Here is an 18,864-nt window from a genome sequence, read left to right as displayed (position 1 = left end):
ACCTTTGGGCCCACATGCCCAGAGATAGTACCACTCACAGTAGGAAGGGCCCTCCCACATCAATTAGCAATCAAGAAAATTCTCAATAGTCTTGCCTGCAGGCTGGTCTGATGAGAATTCTTCAAGGGTGATTCTTGAAAAACTAACCCCGCCCCTTCCCTTTCCTCTATTGGGTTTTCTATTCCAGGCGTATCTGCAGAAGACTGACAACCCTAGCCCACACCTACACTTTGTTGAGCATCTTCTTCCTCTGAGTCAGGCTCATTCCCCCTTCTCACTTAGGGGCACCCTACATGTAACCCTTGGATTATTACGTTTTTATTTCTTGAGGAGTATTATCATCCAGTGACATGGTTGTCACAAAGGTTAATTAGCTTTGAGCTTCAATAGCTGTCAGCTTCAAGAGAAAACAATTTAGCATCCCCTAGTTCTCCAGTTATGTCTTCCCTTTCTTGAGATTGATTTTTTTTTAAAGAATTAAATTTGTTGTAAGGAAACTGGGAAATGAGTTCCCTTATGTTAGACGTCTCTGTCTTTGGGATTTAGCTTCATACTTTACTGAATCAAGCCCATCAAGAAGGCAGGGAGAGTTACTTTACTTTATACAAGGCCAACTTTTAGAGAGCCCAGAGTGGTATGTGGTAGAAATTAAACCTCAAGCGCCTTAACTCTCTGACTAAATCTTCTGTGATCCAGATCCTCCTGCACCCTTCCTTAATTGTTAGCATTGTTTTCCTTTTGATGCCCCTTTCCTGCCCATGTCCCCCAGGGCACGGCTGTTGCTTCGCTCTTTTGACAAAACCCTTCCCTTTAGGAAGTCCCACTCAGTCATATAGCACAAAGCTACAACCGTGTTGTTTACAGTCAACAGACACTGTCAGGATGGTTACAGTATCCAGAGCACAAATTGTGCAGCATAATCGGACGACCCCAAAGAAAGAACATGGGAGACAAAACTCAAATAGCCAACCAAAACAAACAGCTTCAACATTCAGTCCAACGATTACTGAATTTTTGAGTACACGGTGAGTACACAGGACCCACGCAACAGCTACACATCAAACACTTGATGATTACACATGGTGCAACACTCTTCAGCTCTCTTTTTCCTGACAGTTTAATTCTTTTTTATTAATTAGCTTATTCATACATTATTCACCTCTCAAGAAAAATTAGTCTGAAGAATATTTAATGATATAGAGAAGAATCTACATTATTGCACTTCTCGAAGAAAGTTGAATAATCTACGACCTCAGTTTTGCTGTGTTCATAGCATGTGTGAACATACAGGCATATGCACACATCTATAGACGCAGCCATTCGTGAGATGAGTGAGATACAGAGCAGCCCACTCACATACACTTAAACAGCTTTTTAAACACAAAAACAAACAAACCATTATATGCGATTACATTTATCATAAATCTTTCTTTTAGGTACACTTCCTGTGGATTTTCCCTCGCTAAATCCATGTAACTTTCCACAGGAGTTGTTCTTGAAAAGCAACAACTGGGAGCTGGCGGTGACGAAGCTCAGAACAGCACTTCTGTGACCCAAATGTGACCCACCACCCCCTTACGTGGCTCTTCCTTCTCACTTTCCCACAATCTTGTTCCTTCCTGCTTCCTCCCTGGACTCTGACGTCTTCCTGTTTCTTCCCTCTCAGTATTTCTCAGTGATCACTGGTTGGAGTGAACCCACCCCTGCCCTCAGCCCTCTTCCTCCCACAGTTTCCCAGCTGGGCTCTGGACCGTGATAGGACCTGCTGGGACCCCACTCACTTGGCTTTCTTGAAGCACAACCTTGCAGTATTTTGCTGGCCAGCAGTGTAGACATCTGGCATCCCTGACTCCCATTCCCCACCCCACCCCCGCCTTACTCTTTCTGTATATTTGACTTCTACCCTAATTATGATTGACTTTTATCTTTAATCTTTTGGTTTACGTGTTTTGCTTTTGTATTTTATTACTTCTAAAATGAGGGGAGAAAAAAGAACGCTTAAAATTCAGTATTACAAGATCACATTAGCTTCTTGGCTTGTCACCCCCACCATTCATCTATCGTTCTAATGACAAATTCAGCATGGAGGTGTTGCGTGGCAGTGAGTATAGAAATAGTATCTGTTTCTGAAGCAGTTAGATGGAAATCTGATTGAGGGGTTTCTTGTGCCTCTGAAGCTTGAGAAGAAGAGGCCACATGGTAGGCCCACATTCTTTATTCCTTCTGTCTCCTCACCTGACTGCAGCCTACCAAACCTATCAGGCAGCTGATAGGAAAAAGCAATACTCACACTTCCCAGCATCGTTAAAACAGCTTTAAATTTCTCTCAATCCCTGTTGAGGATTAGTATTCATTATTTGCCAAGATCTTTGGCTATACTTAATTTGTTGGTTTATGTTACAAAAATGGCTTATTCTGTGCATATTCAAATACAAAATTATAATGGACAACATACAGAACTATCTTCTCCACACAGAGAAACTCATTTAGTTTGCAAGTGGAAAGCCAACACATTCCATTACTTAGTTCCCTGCTTAATAAGAAGCTGACTTGGGGGGGTTGGGGATTTAGCTCAGTGGTAGAGCGCTTTCCTAGCTCGCACAAGGCCCTGGGTTTGGTCCCCAGCTCCGAATAAAAGAAAAAAGAAAAAAAAAAAAGAAGCTGACTTGGGACTGGGATGTAGCCCATGAATAAGAATACTTGCTTAGTATTGGTTGGTTAGCCCCGGGTAGAATCCCCAGTTGTTATTTGAGAAGATGTTTCCTGAGGAGACTCAACACACATTCCTACTAACCTCAAATAGGGAGCCATGATTGATAATACTAAAGTTCAACTTGGTAAACCTATGATCTTTATTGGGGTTACTTACAGGATATGGATGAGGGGTAACTTGCAGGGGCAGAAATGACTTAAAGACAGCTGCGTCACCAGAGCCCACCCCAGCACAGGTGACAGGTCATAAAAGCTGGGACCTTGGAGCACACTGCACAGCTGAAGGCAGCTCAGCAGATTGGAGACTGTCCTTTCCAGGTGCATCAGTTGGTCTGAGCTTCTTCTGGGAACTTTAGCTGGTCTTTTTCAGAATGCTTGCCTAGTCTCAGAAGCTTTGCACTGTGAATTGCCTGAGAGTGACTTACAACAGCTATTTTATTCCCGGAAGGGAGGGGATCTAGTGAACCTGGTCAGTTTTAGGGACTTCCTGAGCTATTTTGAGTTGTTTAATTTCTGGCTTAAGGAGCTTCCCTTCAGGTTGAAATGTTTGGATCCTGAAGGAAACTGCTTCACAACCCCAGTGCATGCATACATACAACAACATCAATAATAACAATAACAATAATAATCAGGAGTAATTATTTTGCTATTTGTAAGTGACTATAACCAACATGACTTTTTAAAGCAAGAGATCAGAAAATATAAGGGAAAGAATGACTGAGATGAATGTAAAACTCCTACAGAAGAAGTTGTCGTGCTGAGAATAACACACAGCTCCTCCTGAGAGCAGCAGCATGTAAATTCACAGCTATTCCCGAACACCTCCACTTCAGGCTTTCTTCTCTTTCCCTTGTTGCAGGATAGGCTAAGGTTCGCAGGTGGGCATAGAGATTTGTGTCCAATCATTCTTGGTGTTTTGTTTTGCTATTAAGAAGAAACTCTCTGGGCTGAGGATAGAGCTTACATGTAGAGAATTACCTACTATGCATGAAGTCCATGATTAAAAAGAAAAGCAGAGAGAGAGAGAGAGAGAGAGAGAGAGAGAGAGAGAGAGAGAGAGAGAGAAAGGGAAGGAGTAGGGAGGGAGGGAAGGAAGGATGGAGGGAGGGAAAACTCTAATAATGATCTCTGGGAATGAATTTTTAGCTAAACCACTGAAAACAGGCAACTGTGAGTGTTCATCTATGGGTAGGACAGCTATAGCAGCCTCTCCCCAAGATTCAGGGAACACTGAGGAAGAGCAGACAGAGACTGTAAAAGCTAGACAATAGGAGGGGTGCTGGGAACTGCTGTCCCCTGGATATGACAGGGATGGTACACACACGAACTCACAGCAGTGGGCATCTTGTGTTAGAACAAGTGAGGTAAAGATTCCAGCATGGTCAGAGGAAACCTCCTGATGCCCCACCCTTACCTGAAAAGATGCTGACAGTTGATGACTGCTGGGGGTGGAAGAGTCACTTTTCTTTAGGAATATGGCCACTGGCAGGTTCCTATGTCGCAGTGGAGAACTTCATCACTGACTCAGAGAGGTTTTTATTTTTAAAGGACATACCATTGAGAGGATGCTATGGGGGTGTGTGTGCTAGCACTTAGGAGGCTGTAACAGGAGAATATCTTGAGTCCAGGAGTTTAAAATCAACCTGGACGATACAGTAAGAAACTATCTAAATAAGAAGGATTCTTAAGGGATTGAGGATATGGCTGTTAGAAGATTTGCTTAGATGGCTCAGTGGTTTAGAGCACTGATTGCTCTTCCAGAGGTTCTGAGTTCAATTCCCAGCAACCACATGGTGGCTCACAACCATCTGTAATGAGATCTGGTGCCCTCTTCTGGTGTGTCTGAAGATAGCTATATGTACTTATAGAAATAAAAATTAATAAAAATTTAAAAAAAACGCATCCCCCACTCTCCCTCTCCTAAAAAAAAAAAAGGTTTGCTTAGTGTGTGCAAACCTCCTCTGTCTGTGCCTCTCATATACTCATAGCTGTCAGTTCTTCATAATCTGGTGAGAATGGTGGAAATGTGGGTAAAATCAAGGCTGGAAAAAGACTGAGTATGTGCTTCTATAGTTGTGAAGTTGGAGGTATGTGGTAGCGGATGGAGGATTCCTACAGGGCTCATTCTCCTTAGGGTCACTTGGCCTACAGCCTGTGTGCTAGTTGCTGACAGTTTCTTAGTTCCTTTCACTTAATGGATATCTATTTACCAAGTCTAAAACTTGCTGAAAAGTTTCCACTCACTTATATCTCCCTGGTCCCAGTCTTCTGCTCCATTCCATCTCTTCTCTCTCTCTCTCTCTCTCTCTCTCTCTCTCTCTCTCTCTCTCTCTCTCTCTCTCTCCCTCTCTCTTTCTGTGTGTGTGTCCCTTCCTCTATTTTCTTCTGCTTCTTCTCCTTCTCTTCCTCCTCCTTTTCCTTCTTCTCTTCTCCCCTCCTACCTTTCTTTCTTTCCTCTCACTTTGTCTTTTTCGCATTTAGTGTGTGTGTGTGTGTGTGTGTGTGTGTGTGTGTGTGTGTGTGCTTGTACATGCTATGACACACATATGAAAGTCAGAGGACAACTTCACAGAAGTTGGTTCTTTCCTTCCACCACGTGAGTTCCAGTAGTTGAACTCAGGTAATCAGGCTTGACAACAAATGCTGTTACCAAATGAACCATCTGGTCACCCCTCCGCACTTCATCACCTACCCCACCACCACCACCACCACCCCCACACTCACACACACACACTTCCTTTTCTCTTTCTTATTTGCACTGCTCCTCCATTCTCTTCAGAAAAAGGGGGGCTTCCCATGGCTATCAACCAGCCCTGGCATATCAAGTTGCATCAAGACTAGGCACATGCTCTCCTACTGAGGCTAGCCTAGGCAGCCAAGTAGGAGGAAAGGGTCCCAAAGGCAGGCAACAGAGTCAGAGACAGCCCTGGCTCCCACTGTTAGAAGTCTCACTTGAAGACCAAGCTACACATCCATAACACATGTGCAGAGGGCCTAGGTCATGCAGGCTCCCTGGTTGGTGGTTCAGTCTCTGTGAGCACCTAAGGGCCCAGGTTAGTTGATTCTGTAAGTTTTCTTGTGGTGTTCTTGACTCCTCTGGTTCATACACTCCTTCTACAGGATTCCCCCAAGCTCCGCCTAATGTTTGCTGTGGGTCTCTGCATCTGTTTCCATCAGTTGCTTGGTGAAGCCTCTCTGATGATAATTACAGTAGGCTCCTATCTGCAAGTATAGCAGAATGCCATTAGCATGTGTGGGGTGGGCTCCTTCTCTTGGTATGGGTCTCAAACTGGACCAATTATTTTTGGTCACTCCCTCAGTTTCTGCTCTATCTCTTTACCCCTGTACATCTTGTAGGCAGGAGAAATTGTAGGTTGAAGGTTTTAGGTCTAGGTTTTATGGCTGGGTTGATGTCCTTCGTGGTGAAGAGAATCTCGTTATGTCTTCTAGGCTGGCTGGCTTTCTTTTTTTTTTTTTTTTGTTTTGTTTTGTTTTTTTTTTTTTTTTGGTTCTTTTTTTCGGGGCTGGGGACTGAACCCAGGGCCTTGCGCTTCCTAGGTAAGCGCTCTACCACTGAGCTAAATCCCCAGCCCTGGCTGGCTGGCTTTCAAGTTGTGATCCTTTACACACTTGAGATAGCTAAATTTGATAGAGTTCTGGACCCAGTTAAATCATTCATCCAATGTGAAGTTGGAATAAAGTCATTGTGTTAGATCTCAGAAACAAAGGAATTTTCCATGGTAGCTTCATGTGGAGCTACCAGATCTTAGGGATCAACCAACTGGGTCCATAGGCCCCTAAAATTTCTACCTCTTTTGTGTTTTTAAATTTAAATGGTTACAGTTTAAATGCTTGTTTAAAAACATGCTTATATTTGATATTCTACCTTTTGATGCTTTATTCTATGGCATTTGACAGTGTTTGTTAATCTCTATCCTGAACTAAGTGCCTATCGTGCTTTGAAAGCAATACAACTCCCACAGGCTCGTGGACTGAATGTTTGGTCTGGAGCTGGTAGCCCTATTTTGGGGGATTCTGGAAATGTTAGGAGGTGAGACACACCATCAAGGTTGGGTCCTTGGGTTTATCTTGTTTTGTCCCTTTCTTTCCTGTTCATTTCCTCTCTGCACTTAGATGAACAGCCTGTTTCTTTACCCTGTGCACACTTCCTGCTGCCATGATATTCTTCCCACGTTCATGGGGTTAAGCAACTGTGGACTAATCCTCTGAGCATCCTTGGGTTTTCTCTGACAGGGATTTTGTCACAGATGAAAAAAAGTAACAAATGCAGCACTCTACTGGATCAGGAAGTAAATTAAAAAAGAGAAGCCATGAATCCAAGAACTAAGGCACAGAGTCAAGAAGAGGTGAAGGAGGAGGGAAACATCAGGCATGAAGGAAAGTGTGCTCAGAACTTAGCAGTAGAGGGATATTCAAGAGAATAGTAGAAGTGGTCAAGTAGTTGATTTATATAACCTACTGAGAAAGAGTTTGTATCTCTCAGTAACTGGGGGAGTGTTTTAGCTCTAGCTTGATACGGAATTAAACAAAAATAGACAAGCTATCTTAACTCCTTGGGAAAACAGATGAGTAAGAAAGGAAATGCAGTCATAGAAATCATAGAGCATCCTGAACAAGCTATGAATGTTATCTATCATAATAACACAGCTGCCAAAGTATGATTAACCAAATACTGACAGAGAACCAAACTAGAAGGTAGACGGAAAAACAAATGGAGAAGACAATGGAATTTCCACCCTCTGTACTAGGAGGTTAAAATGAAATAAAACCAAAAACTAAAAGTATAAGCATATAAATAGTGGAGGCCATTAGTCATGAAAACAGCAGAAACAGCTTGAACTGTTTTGTCTCTAAGGAGCCAGCATCAGAGATGGGTGAGAAGATATTTCATTTTTGTTATAAGTTTTATAGATAGGTTTGATTTTGAAATGATGAACTTGCATTACTTTGAAATAAAAAAACCAACATAGCTTATTAGCCTAGGGAATAGTGTGGCAGCCACAACCCGTACACTGGATAGGGGCACAAAGCAGGGACTTTAGACCTCTGGAGGAGGAAGTAGATTTTAGTATCTCGAGTGTATGCTAGCTCCAGGTTATCATTGGCATTCTTAGCATGAATTCTAATACATTTCAGAATTGAGAGACACTCATTCATCTAACGGTAGTTTTCTATATTTCAAGTCCAGACTGTGACTGTTGTGTCTCAAGATTTCTGGTCTCAAGGAGTTTAGATTGGTAGGAGTAAAAGTTGTTCATCTAGGTGGCTGATTATTAATGATGATTAATGCCTAAAAGGTACCAAGAGTATGCTTAAAGGCAGAGAACTGGAAGAAAAGGTTTTCTCTGGAGTCTGAAGTCCTTCAAGCAGAGCCCTTGAGGTTGAAGAGGAATTGGTCTGAGAAGGCGGTAAGGTGTCCTAAAACAGGCGACAGATTGAGCAGAGTCATAGAGGGGGGCTTTGGTATGAAAGATCATGGTATAGCTGAGACGGGTGTAATGTCAGCCCAAAATAACAAAACATTGGCAAGAATGTGGGAAATTATGAATTCTCATATACTGACAATGGGGACGTAAATTACTATAGACACTACGGAAAAGTTTATGGGCATTCCTTTAAAAATAAAAAAAGAAAGGAGGTGGAGAAATGGCTTATGGGTTAAGAACATTGACTTCTCTTCCAGAAGACCAGCATTCATTTCTAGCACCCACATGGTAGCTCAAAACTGTCTATAATTCCAGCTCCAAGGAATCCCAACACTGTATACTTTATGCATAGGCATACACCCAGGCAAGACACCCAAACATAAAAAATAGTCTAAAAGCAGATCCACCACCTGATCCAGCTATCTAACTTCTACATATAGATCCAAATGAAATGAAGTCAGCACCCCCAAAATACCTGGATGCTCATGGTTTTTACAACAGTGAGATAAGAGTCAGCATAGGTGCCCATCCTTCAACTGCTTAAAGAAGAAAATGCTCTCTCTCTGTGTCTCTCTGTCTTTCTGTCTCTCTGTCTCTGTCTCTCTGTCTCTCTCTCACATGTGTATGAATATGTATGTGTTATATGATGTATATGTAGTAATTTCCAGCCATAGAGAACAATAGAACCCCGTCACAAGCAGCAGAAGAGATGGAACTGGAGCACATCATGTGAAGTGAAATAAGCTACAAAAGGCGAGGCCACCTGCTGTGTCTCGCACGTGGATATCGGGTCTGCCTGAATGTAGACTGTTGATTGCTAGAAGCTGTGAGGCAGAGTCTGGATGAAACAAGCTTGAATTTGATCAGTACATGCTGTACATATGTACTAAACCACCACCCTGACTACCATCAAATGCACAATTAATAAAAAAAGAAAGAAAAACAGAAAACTGGCTATAGCAATTGCGCTGTATTTGACAATTTTATTTTTAAAAGGCCATTAGTAGCACTGGTTAGAGCAATTACCATTGAATTTGGATTGAAAGTGAGGAAATACAAGACCACTCCTCTGTGGGTGTCTTCCTGTGCTGGTCCAGCCACTATGTAATTTTTGAGGTTTAAGTTTATTAAATGTTTTCCATGTGTCAAGGATACCCCTCTTGAAACTGCCCGGGAACAAAGGCCAGTGGGAATTCTCTGACTAGGCCTTGTGCAGAGTAATTTGTTCAGGGGAGTGTGCAAGAGGGTACCCGGACTTGGGCAGACCTGTGAGAAGATGCACAGTGTGGTTGTGACGAGTCTGGAGAAAACAGGAATTTGCATTTAGGGAAGATAGGTATGCATCATCTAATGGGGAGCAGGAGGAACTGGAGCTGAAGTTTCTACAGAGCCCTGTGGACAGGCTGGCACAGTGGTAGTCTGTGGCTGAGTCTGCGGGTACTGAGGCTGACACAGGAAGGGGCTTTCGGACAGATCCTGCCAACTTCTTCTTCTTCTTCTGTGGTTGGCATACACAGAGGTCTGCTGGGGAAGTCAAGAGCCTCAGAAAATAAACAGAAGAAGGCCTTCTGTAGAGACGCCAGAGAAGAGACACGGCTCTCAGAGAAGAAGGCTCTGAGATAAATCTCCCGGGGTTTTTTAAGGAGGGGCAACATCCCATTTCTAAAGACAGCAAGAAAAGGGAGAATCTGGACAGCATTGAGTGAAGGATGACTGTGACCCACTCCACAGGTGACACTCATCCTTAGTGTATGTCCATTGGTGGGTTTTGTGGATGATATTTTCAATTTCTGCTTCTAAAGGGGATCTCTATTAAACTGAGAACACCAATCACAAGTCTGCTCCCTTATTTAACCGACTAAAAAACCATGGAGATGAGGAGATTGTCACCCAGGAGAATTCGGGAGACTTGACAGAAGGACAGGAAGCCAGCTCTCCTTTCTTTCCTGACACTGCTCCTGAGTCAGATCAAGTCTCTGTTTTCCCCATGTTTGAGGAGTGACACTCCTGGCATTGTGACCCACAGGACAGTTGATCTGTGTCCTGGAAAGATGACCTGGTAATTCAGCTTGCATTCCTTTCAGTGGTCCAACTTTGTGTTTCTTTAAAGTATGCATATTATATTCTGGACCATTTACTGTCCTAGATACAAATGGAGGGAGGGTTTGGATTAGAGAGGCAGCCTCAAAGGAGGGATACTTCTGATGAACTTCCAGGAAGACAGGCCTCTACCAGCACAGAAGTATGAGTGGACGGGCCCTTGTTCAAGTATACAAAGCCCAGGATCACAACCTCGGACCCCACAGTGTCCACTGTGAACTGTGCTCCCCACCCCCTGTGCTGTTAATCCACAAGCCCGATGTTCACTGTGGTGATCCTGAATATTCCAATGTGGCTTGACTCCCGGTTCCAATTTTATTACATCATATTCATGAAGGGTCTCATAAGCAATATGTCACCAGTGTCCCTTTCCTGCTCCATAGTCAGTTTTTGGTGGAAACAAAATTCTTAAAAAAACAAGCAAACAAACAAAAACAAAACAAAACTAGATAGAACATTAAGAAAGACGCATTGCTCTCTGCCAAATGGTCTCCCTTCTGGCTTTTCCTTTGGGTGCCTCAACTTCTCTAGCTCATTTTACAGGTGTGTGTGTGTGTGTGTGTGTGTGTGTGTGTGTGTGTGTGTGTGTTTATATGTTGCTGAATTAATCAGATTACAGTGCCTTTCAGGATCTTCAATTCTATAAACCTAAATTCCCACCACCTCAGGCTATACCTTACTTTCTCTGGAGTTGGTTCCAGAAAAATGTCAAATACTAAGTTTACTAACAAAATCCGTAAGCATATTGTGAATTTACTGGTAATACTCATAAGCATGAGAGCGGGTAAGGCTTCTCATGGGAACGCAAATATATTTATGTTTAAAACTGCTGTGATTGTTGTGTATTATGAGATCAACAGACACGCAGAAAGTGCTTGCTGAAAGTGGGTGCGCAATTTTACTTAAAAAGCACAAAACCTTGGAAATAAGGAGCAGAATGAAGATTCTTTTTCCTGGTGTTGTCTATCAGACACCCAACGAGGGGAACATGGAATTGGGGGGTAACCCAGAGCCATCCATGGTCACTCAAAATGGCTCCAGAATAAACTCATGTTCCCTTTAAAACCAGAGCTGTGTTCTGTGTGTCCCTGATTGTGGTGGCGCACACAGGACTTGAGAATCATCCACTTTTCCCTGGAGGAACCAACTGAACGGAAGATGGGTATCTGCACGGACCCGTTCACTCCAGACCACCCAGTGTCATTTCCTCAAGTGGACTGGTGATGAACTCCTTCCCGGGCTTAGAGAGTTCTTGGTTTGGGTGAAGTTCCATCGGTTTATTCCGAGCTGATTATCAAGGACTCTACTTTAACAAGTACTTTCTTGGTCTGTTGCTAACATATTTGGTTTATGAAATCTGTTTTGTTTGCTTTTAAAACATTTTGGTGTAGGCATTTGGTTTGCTTTGGTTTGGTTTGGTTTGATTTGGTTTGATTGCTTGCTTTAAAAGCATTTTTATCTCTAAAAGCATTTTTATCAGTATTTTATTTGCTTTTGGAACTTCGAAGGCATTTTGATGTTTGCGTTGTTTGTCTTGGTTTTCATTGTCTTTCAAAAGTTTTGATGTATTATCCTTTAACCTTGCCTCCCTACATTCCTCCTCAAACGCCTAATTCTGCTTTTTTTTTTTTATTGCTTCTCTTCTGACTTTGCTGAGCTTTTAGCCCAGGAGTTTTATGACACCTGATAATAAAGTCTCAAAAGAGAAGAGGCCCCTGTTCCTTCTACCCAAAGGTGTTCCATTATCAGGGGTAGCACCCCATGATATACCACAGACTCATAGGGAAACCCAACTAACATACTACATTCCTGAGTTTGAAGGAACTGTATAGCTTGCCCGGGAAGACACCTATGTCACCATTGTCTTGAGCCCCTCATGTTTGTGTACCCAAGAAGGACATTGGAACAGGAAGCCCGTTTTTTCTGAGGTGTCCACACAAGTGGCGATTCCTCAGTAGGGAATGGAGAAACAAGGGTCTTTTAGATCTTCACAGTCTTTTTCCAAATTATTAGGTATGGTCTAAGCAACAATTGTTGTCTTGTGGGAAACCCTTGTATGCAAATCAGTCCTAAAAGGCCCTTCAGGCTTAAAGCCAAAAATCAGTTTGGTGTGCACTGAGGTCCCTACAGTTTAGGGAACTCCTCAGACTGTTAAAGATAATGAAATGAATCTCTGTCTGTGTCACCTCAACAATATTCATGGAGTTTTGTCCTCAGTCCTACCTTCGGTGTGTTCCCCTCTGTTCATTGACTGGTGGATCCTGCTAAATGTGAGTTCTGTATCCCCTTGCTTCTGCTGTTCTACAAGAAAACCGCTTAACATCTGAGAGACACTGACACCACAGTTAGGTAAATCCTAGACCCATCCATACTCTGCCCTTGGGTCATACATAGTAACCCATGCCTTTTCTGAAGAGCAGCTTCATAAAGCCTGATTTCCACTCAGTTCACTTTTATAAGGAGCCCAAAGAGACCATTGTCATTGTGTCTGCCAAACTATCAGACTTAAAAGAATGGGCCCTAAAGATTGGCGTGTTTCTCCAGAACTGCATTCTGGGAACAGGAAAGAGCGCAGTCAGAGGGATGACATGTCTTTCTGAAGAAGATTCCAAACCATTCTAACATTCTAAGTTAGGAAACTTAGTATTTGGTGGAAACAAAATTCTTAAAACAAACAAACAAAAAAAAAACAAAAACAAAAACAAAAACAAAAAGCGAAACAAAACAAAACTAGGTAGAACATTAATTGCTCTCTGCCAAGTGGTCTCCTCCTGGCTTTTCCTTTGTGTGCCTCAACTTCTCCAGCTCATTTTACAGGTGTGTGTGTGTGTGTGTGTGTGTGTGTGTGTGTGTGTGTGTGTGTGTAACTGTGGTTGCTGAATTAATCAGATTACAGTGCCTTTCAGGACCTTCAGTTCTATGAGCTTAAATTCCCACCACCTATACCTTACTTGTTACAAGCGGCTTGTTAGACCACCTCACTGGTGAGACTAAAATCCAGGTATCAATGAGTCAATGATGGGTATAAATGTTCCTTGACAAGGAATGCTCGAATGGGCATATCCTCCGACCTCTGTTTAAACTTTTTCTTACTTCAGGGCCTTAAGGGTAGACTTGAGAAAGGTTTGCTGGATCATTGTGACTCTTTCTCAATGTGATCACATTGAGTAAATCTTTTTCTCCTGCTACTATTAATTTTGCTCTTTTAATTGGCATTTAGTGGAAAAGTGGCCAGATCTGCTTGGCACAAGTTGTGATCTCCAAATTATCTGCTAGAAATCTGATTATGGCACAATTAAAATAAAAAACTACTCCCCCTCCTAAGCTAAAGAAGGAGTTTACCTTAAGGCTATAGACAAACTTCACCTTTCAGTCTCCTCTGTTACTAAGCCTTTCTCACATCTTAAAAAAAATAAGATAAACTTTCTGTTTCTTTTTCTAAAATTGGTATATCTGATTTCATGTAATTGTGTCATGTGTCTGAGATAATTGTTTTAGTATATTTTGGATTGTTTTCATATATTGTTTGTATCAAACAGTTTTTATTGAATATTTTTCTATTTACATTTTAAATGTTATCCCCTTTCCTGGTTTCCCATCCACAAACCCCTTATCCCATTCCCCCTCTCCCTTCTTCTCTGAGGGTGTTCCTCAACCCATCCACCCACCCCTTCCTGCCTCCCCACCCTGACATTCCCCTACACTGAGGGATCAAGCCTTGGCAGGGCTTCTCCTCCCACTGGTGCTCAACAAGGCCATCCTCTGCTACATATGCAGCTGGAGCCATGAGTCTGTTCACGTGTACTCTTTAGATGGTGGTTTAGTCCCTGGAAGCTCTGGTTGGTTGGCATTGTTGTTCTTATGGGGTTTCAAACCCTTTCAGCTCCTTCAGTCCTTTCTCTAACTCCTCCAATGGGGACCCCATTCTCAGTTCAATAGTTGGCTGCGACCATCCACCTCTGTGTTTGTCATGCTCTGGCAGAGCCTCTTAGGAGACAGCTCTATCAGGCTCCTGTCGCATGCACTTCTTGGCATTAGCAATAGTGTCTGGGATTAGTGGCTGTATGTGTATGGGCTGGATCCCCAGGTCATCTCTGGATGGTCTTTCCTTCAGTCTCTGCTCCAAACTTTGTCTCTGTGTTTCCTTCTATGAATATTTTTGTTCCCTTTTCTAAGAAGGACTAAAGCATCCACACTTTGGTCATTCTTCTTCTTGAGCTTCATGTGGTCTGTGGATTGAATCTTGTGTAATCCGAGCTTTAGGGCTAATACCCACTTATCAATGAGTACATACCATGTGTTTTTTTGTGATTGGGTTACCTCACTCAGGATGATATTTTCTAGTTCCATCCATTTGCCTATTAATTTCATAAAGTCATTGTTTTTAATAGCTGAGTAATATTCCATTGTGTAGATGTACCACATTTTCTGTATCCATTCCTCTGTTGAAGGGCATCTGGGTTCTTTCCAGCTTCTGGCTATTATAAATAAGGCTGCTATGAACATAGTGGAGCACATGTCCTTGTTATATGTTGGAGCATCTTTTAAGTATATACCCAAGAGAGGTACAGTTGGGTCCTCAGGTAGTACTATGTTCAATTTTCTGAGGAATCTCCAGACTGATTTCCAGAGTGGTTGTACCAGTTTGCATTCCCACCAACAATGGAAGAGTGTTCCTCTTTCTTCACATCCTTGCCAGCATCTGTTGTCACCTGAGTTTTTGATCTTAGCCATTTTGACTGGTGTGAGGTGGAATCTCAGGGTTGTTTTGATTTGCATTTCCCTTATGACTAAAGATGTTGAACATTTCTTTAGGTGCTTCTCAGCCATTCGATAATCCTCAGCTGAGAACTCTTTGGTTAGCTCTGTACCCCATTTTTAATAGGATTATTTGACTCTCTGGAATCTAGCTTCTTGAGTTCTTTGTATATATTGGATATTAGCCCTCTATCAGTTGTAGGATTGGTAAAGATCTTTTCCCAATCTGTTGGTTGCTGTTTTGTCCTATTGACAGTGTCCTTTTTCTTACAGAAGCTTTGCAATTTTATGAGGTCCCATTTGTCGATTCTTGATCTTAGAGCATAAGCCATTGGTGTTCTGTTCAGGAAATTTTTCCCAGTGCCATGTGTTTGAGGCTCTTCCCCACTTTTTCTTCTATTAGTTTGAGTGTATCTGTTTTTATGTGGAGGTCCTTAATCCCCTTGGACTTGAGTTTTGTACAGGGTGATAAGAATGGATCAATTTGCATTCTTCTATATGCTGACCCCCAATTGAACCAGCAATTTGTAAATTCATTTGGAATAACAAAAAACCCAAGGTAGGGAAAACTATCCTCAACAATAAAAGAACTTCTGGGGGAATCGCCATCCCTGACCTCAAGCAGTATTACAGAGCAATAGTGATAAACAATGTATGGTATTGGTACAGAGACAGACAGATAGACCAAATGGAATAGAATTGAAGACCCAGATAAACCCACACACTTATGGTTACTGGATCTTTGACAAAGGAGCTAAAACCATCCAGTGGGAAAAATATAGCATTATCAACAAAGTTTCTTTTATTTTTTAAACACTGTGGACACTTCGGTTCTCTTCTTAAATTCATTTTTGTTATGTGCTAAAATTATTTTTGGTATGCCCAACTAAAATGCACATGCATGCAGTTTCAAATGTCAATACTATGATTATGTATTAGGAGCTGATAAATACACACTATTTGTACATTTGAGTACTCTAAATATCTTAAAATTGATTAAAATAATACTTTTGGAATCTTAAATAACATATATATATGGAGTTCCTTCCAAAACAGATCTTTGCTTTGTTTCTATAATGGTATATAGTTTTTAAATTTTTTAAAACTTTTTATAGATTCCTTGTGAGTTTTGCATCATGTACCCCAGTCCTGTTCATCTCTCTATCCCCTCATATCCACCTTTTGCCCTTGCAATCTAGCCCCAAAAATAAAACACCCAGAAATAAACAAATGACAAACAAAATTCAAGCATAAAAATAAATCTCGGGGCTGGGGATTTAGCTCAGTGGTTAGAGCGCTTACCTAGGAAGCGCAAGGCCCTGGGTTCGGTCCCCAGCTCCGAAAAAAAAAAAAAAGAACCAAAAAAATAAATAAATAAATCTCATGGTGGAAGTTGTAGTGTGTCACAGTGTGTCCCACAGCCTATCCCTCTGTCCACACATCATCACTTGCAAATGTTCATGGCCGTGAGGCATCAGTGTGGCCCCAGATCTCTGGCTTTGTGACACCATCAAGATTGTATCTTCACGGGACTCCTCCAGGTCATCTCATTGCTGCCCTGTGTCAGAGAGAGCCTGCAGCCCTGGATCAGCAGGACTGGCCCCTTCGTGCATTCCAACTATTCGCAGATGATACAGATGTTGGAGGAGGCCATCTTAGAGCCCTGGACCCAGGCCTGGGTGGCATCTGAGCTAGGCAATGTGCGGAATTTCCAGCGTTGCCCCAGGTGGGCCACCCAATGCCACCGTCTGCGGGAGGCACAGTCAGCTCTTTTGCTTTCATGACCTTGGAGCCTGCTTGCCTGCACCCATGCCTCCAGAGCCCGCTCCACTGTGCTGCCCAATCAAGGTGCGGGACCAGCGAGGGGCTGGGCAGGTCTCCAGCTCTTACATCCCAAGGGCTGGCTCACCACTAGGCCAGCTCCACTGCACTGACCAGGCGAGGCGCAGGACCTATTTTCCATTGTGCTACAACCAGTGAAGGGCAGGACCAGCTCTCCAGGTTTTATGACCCTCGGGCCAACTCTCCAGGCTACTGCAGGTGGTGAGGAGGGGGAGGGGGAGAACAACACTCTCCAACCCCACCCGCACCCATGCCACCTCACCCAACAAGTGATGGGGCCGGCTCTCTAGTGCCCTCACCCTTGGGGCTGATTCACTCACTTGTGTCCACTCCACCAGGGCCAGCCTTACTGCGCTGCCCAGACAAGGTATAGGGCCCACTCTCGTAAGTCCAGCAACTGGCTGTTGCTCACCCGTCCTCATGACCCTGGGCCAGTTCTCTCGACTGCTTCAGGTGGTGGTGGGTGGGAGGAGAACATTCTCCCCACATCCACACCACCTCACAGCAGAGGAGTGACAGGGCTAGCTCTCCCACGTTCTTTCCCTTGGGGTTGGCTCACTTGATGGCCTCCACCATCAAGGTCTGGTGTGCTGTCCAGTCGAGATGCAGGGCCCACTCTTCCAAGTGTTGGAGCTGGTGAGGGGCAAGACTAGCTCTCCTGAGCTCATGACAGAAGTGGGGACATCACCTCTGTGCCTGTGCCACCCCACAGCAGATGACTGGTGGAGCAACTCTCCCATGTTCAGGCCACTAGGCTGGCTCACCCATTCCCCTGGCACCAGGGTCAGCTCCTCTGTGCTGCCTGGACCAGGCACAGGGCAGGCTCTCCTGAGTGCTGCCAGCAGTGAGAGATGGGGCCAGCTCTCCAGGGTGCCACATTCAGACTGATAGAGTGAGCAAGGGGTGAGCTAAGCATAGCCCCTGGATATCCCCATGGGATATCAGGGAGTGTCCACATCCTCTAGAGGTTACTATAAGCCACAGATATCAACACTGATCCTGGCCACTGACCCAGACACAGCCTTCATCCAGGGCTGGGACAGGTTGGCCACTCACAAGGGTGACTACCCTCGAGTCTCCAGTTCCAACTTTCTTCATAAAGCTGAAGGTTTTCCACTTCTCTTTCTCTCCCATCTGACCACCGTATACTTGTGCATTGTGGTGGCTCCTGCTGTATGCAGGCTGGGTACAAAGTTGGTGGGTCCCTGGGTGACATTCTCCATCCGTGCTGTACGGCTTGGCAGCACATGGGTGCCTATGGCCCGCCTGTGTGCCGTGTGCAGGAGGGCAGGTCTGTGAGTGGCACTGCGGTTGGCAGCCTCTGTCTTCCTCCTCTTACACTACGCTGCCTGTATTTGATTTGATTTGATTTGATTTGATTTGGTTGATTTCGTTTTCTGAGTCCTAGACATAAGACAGCTTTGGCCACCAAGCCAGGCATCAGGCTAGGATGAACGAAGGATGCTATCCGCTCTGCCGTCCCCTGACTGACAGAAGAACAACACCAAGGTGTCTCTTTGCCCATTGCCAGGGGTAAAAGAATTCTTAACATACAACTTAAATGTAAGGTTTTCATTATTATTGGTCTATATATAAATTAGTAGAGATACATGTTTACTGAAGATCTCTGTGCTTTATCCTTTTTACAAGGAACATCAGAAAAGTTCTAGCACAATTATGATAAAATATTGGCTTATTAAAACATATCTTATGCAATATGTACTGTCTCCATTTGGTTGTTTTCTTTTTACATAATGTATATATTGCCAAATTGGCTTATAAGTAAGTGCTTATGTAAGCTAACTCGGTTCAGCTTCAGTTTGGCTCGCAGTAAACTAAAATTAAAAAAAAATAATATAATAATGAGACAAGACAAACATATATTTAATCAATGTGACATATAGGTAAAACAAATAAAGGTGGATGGTCCTCAGCCAATTAGCTTTTAATGGCAAGATGTACACAATCTTACAATTCTGGTCAAGATGTTCCCCTTGACCTTTAT

At 43.2% G+C, this 18,864-nt stretch overlaps 1 protein-coding gene and 1 non-coding gene across 2 annotated transcripts in view; one reads left to right on the top strand and one right to left on the bottom strand.

Annotated features, from left to right (window-relative positions):
• Window positions 1-18,864, top strand: part of Tnfaip8l3 (TNF alpha induced protein 8 like 3) — a 41,851-nt gene that overhangs the window by 7,992 nt on the left and 14,995 nt on the right.
• On the bottom strand, window positions 18,255-18,395 carry LOC120094479 (small nucleolar RNA SNORA48). The gene has a single exon (XR_015628323.1). It is a non-coding gene; the product is annotated as a small nucleolar RNA SNORA48 (small nucleolar RNA).

The sequence above is a fragment of the Rattus norvegicus genome, chromosome 8, assembly GCF_021556685.1.
Source record: "Rattus norvegicus strain SHRSP/BbbUtx chromosome 8, alternate assembly SHRSP_T2T, whole genome shotgun sequence".
Taxonomy (NCBI): Eukaryota; Metazoa; Chordata; class Mammalia; order Rodentia; family Muridae; genus Rattus; species Rattus norvegicus.
The sequence above is the reverse complement of the archived record's forward strand: the minus strand, read 5'-3'. Positions and strand labels throughout refer to the sequence as shown.